Source organism: Megalops cyprinoides, chromosome 21, assembly GCF_013368585.1.
Source record: "Megalops cyprinoides isolate fMegCyp1 chromosome 21, fMegCyp1.pri, whole genome shotgun sequence".
NCBI classification, from domain to species: domain Eukaryota; kingdom Metazoa; phylum Chordata; class Actinopteri; order Elopiformes; family Megalopidae; genus Megalops; species Megalops cyprinoides.
Genome location: NC_050603.1, coordinates 22,228,671 through 22,231,975, shown reverse-complemented (window position 1 = coordinate 22,231,975; position 3,305 = coordinate 22,228,671).

Sequence of the window (3,305 nt, the reverse complement as noted above, 5' to 3'; positions counted from 1 at the left end):
GCACACATTTTAATTCCATTTTGACAGATCCTGGATTCATCTGAAAAAAAAAAAAAACAGTTATTCAACTCAAAATATCATTACACACTGAAGACAAAAGAGAAGTGAGTTTATTTTGTACATGCCAAATTAAAACTCTTCTTTCTAGAGCTGATATTAACACAGTAAACATTTGATTAATTACTGTTTAACGCAAACAATTTGAGAACAATGAAACCTGCATTGGCTTTACAACTGGTTTGTTTGCCAATATCTTTCTTCAGTGCAGAGGGGAAAAAGAAAATTAACCATGGTTTGATAATTCTGCCAGCACTGAACTGAAACAGTTTCCGTGGTCAGTAGCTAGAAGTCGAATCAAATTACGAGTCCCTTACACCCTTTTACTTTTGCCTTCCAAGTAATTCCAAGCTATTCGCTTTCCCATGTAACACCAATTCCTTTTTGCCAGTTTACATTTACATCGTGATGTGGCCTACACGGGTGACAGGACTCATGAATAAAGACAAGGAATGCCCTACACAACTTCAGACCCCACGCCTGACAGAGACTGGAGCGCTGCCTTTTGAATGACAAAAACTCAATCACTTTGGTGCGTGGCGCTGCAAGAATCTCCCAGAGTGTGTAGGTGCATTTATTCTGGCCGACAGCTGCTCAAAAGAAACTTCAGTCACCCGGAATTTACTGAGGAGTGGGGTGTCTAAGAGCTACATTTAATACACGACATTAACTTAGCAAGCACACAGAATCTGCTGGAAATTCATAAAATGTGAACTTGGACCTAACAACTGTTTTCCCATAATTAGCCACTGGGGGTGCTTACAGGTTCATGTTTTTTTTTCTTTTTTTATGAATTTACAGCTGAATTGACAGTCTGGTAAATTACAGCCTCACATTAAATTTGTCCCTAAGCCTATGTGAGTAAATGGTTGGAGTTGCTGCTTCTGGGCACAGCTGCAGTCGGTTTGGTCTGAGGGCATAAGTCATGCTGAAAGCTGGGGAAAATCAGCAACAAGGGTATTGTAAAAACGAGGGAAGGAACTGGCCTGAAACAGAACCGCTGGTTCAGATAACTGGATCTAATCACAAAGATCGCATTATGGAAACAACACAACAAAAAGAATTGCTCAATTGATTTCTAGTCTTTTCTCTTTTTTTACTTTAAGGATAAAAACGCAACAGCAACAGCAGCTCAGTGAGAGGACAAAATTGTCACATGTTTTTAAGAGCATGACGAGGGCTCCCTGAAGCCCAGTGGCAACTTTTTTGCGGTCACATTCGGACAAAGCCCGATTTGCCTCCAGGGCCACCTTACGCTTGAGAACCTTCGTCCCTTGCCACTCTCTCACATCTCTCATGTCTCACGTTCGGCAGTGGAGGCCCTCACCTCAGCACTCACCAAAATATCAGGGACATCTGTGGGACCTCAGAGAGAGGACTGCAGGAGGGCCTGATGGAATATGCTTGCCGATGCTGCCAATCTCACTGTGTCCAATTGGCCAAGACCTGCTTTAAGGGAAATGGGTGTTGGCCATGACAGTGCCTGTCTGTATTACTAGACCGCGGCTGATATGGGGAGCTCTGATCAAGCCTAGCTCCAGTTAGACAGACAGTAGAGGCCTGTCCTGTTCCCCCGGCTGGAGGGAGTTCGGATCACAGCGCGCACCTCAGGGCCTGGAACGGGTCAGTGCTGCTGTGTCAACCGAAATGCCCGGGAAACCTGTTCTGAGATCCGTGGCATGTCCGCGGTGGATCTGGATGGGCGCCAGAGATAGCCTGTCACACCGTGAGCTGTTCCATATCTCATTCTGTCACCCACCTGCCACTCAAGGTTTCTTCATGTGTTTGCTGGTCCTCAACTGCAGCTTATTTGGCTCAAAACTACCCTCTGCATTGCAATTTTTGGAGAAAGATGAATGGCCCTTCATCTGTACTGTACCTGTGCTGTCCCTATGCCAAACTGGCAAGTTAACTGCAAGCTGTCACAGGCGACAGAGATATAAAGTTGCAGCTTCGCCGAGCCACAGTAATCTAGGCATTATTCCGGAATGTGGCCTTTAAAACTGGGTGTGTCTGTTACATGTCTAAGATCTCTCTCTGTCTCTCTCTCCTGTCTGACAGCTGAAGCTGGAGTGGGCCGGGGATTCTAGGTGCTTGCTAGAAGTGGTCCTGCTGCGACAGTAAGAGGCAGTCACAGTGGTCCTGTGCAGTAATGAGGATACTGAACTGTTGGAGATGCTGTGTTTCAGGGGAGGCATTAAACTGAGGTCCTGATTGTTCCCCAGTGTCCTGGAATGACTGTCATTCATTATTATCCATAATGATTCATTATTAGTGATGCTGTTATTATTTTAGTACCAGTAGAACTAGTCATAGTAGAATTACTATCTACCAATTAAATTAAAATGATTTTTTTCCATTTTATTCCACTTCTACTTGTTTTGTTTATACTTTACAAAATAAATATATAAAGGTAACACAAACATGATATAAAGAACAGTGCAGGAGAGGTAAGAAGCCTGAAAGACTTTCCACAGTACCTTCCCTTTAAATTTACATTATTTTGCATGACTAATTATGGTTTCAATAAATCTTCTACCCTGTTACCTTCCCAGACAGAGAACCACAGAGTTACTCTTCCTAACAGGCTCCCACTCATGTTGCTTTGGTAACCCGCAGTAAGTGAAATATTAGCCTTGTACTACATCACCTTTTAAGTCACCCTGGATGAGAACATCCATCAGCTAACATTTATAATAACCATGGCAATAAGATTAATAGTAGGATATATTTATTTTACAAGGGGTTCTTCAGGAAGAACCCATTTTGTGACATTTTCTCAAGGTACTTTCCTAAAACCATAATGGTTTTCGCGATCTTTCTTGTAAAGCCTGAAATACACTTTTGCCACAACCTGGCTGAAGACTCTAGCAATGGGCCATTAGTTTCAGTATGTTTAATTATGGGTGTATATCCTTCACAAAAATGAGCAGACGTGTTGTACGAAAGATACAGAAAAAAGCACTTACTGTAGCATTTATAATTTAGGATGAATTTAAATTGGAGAAAAATAGCCCATTTTTAAGATTCGTAATAGCTGAATCTCACTGTATAAGATGCATCACCGCCGTGAACATGCATACAAAAGAAGGCACTCTAGTCATCATTGCAAGTTATGCCAGTTATCAGAAAGAAATGTGACAAGAGGCTTGCAGAGGAAATTCTCTTACAGTCAGGATGAACTCTAATAAGTGACATAATGCTATTGAGATTCATTTGATCATCATAAAATATATTTTAAAATTCCC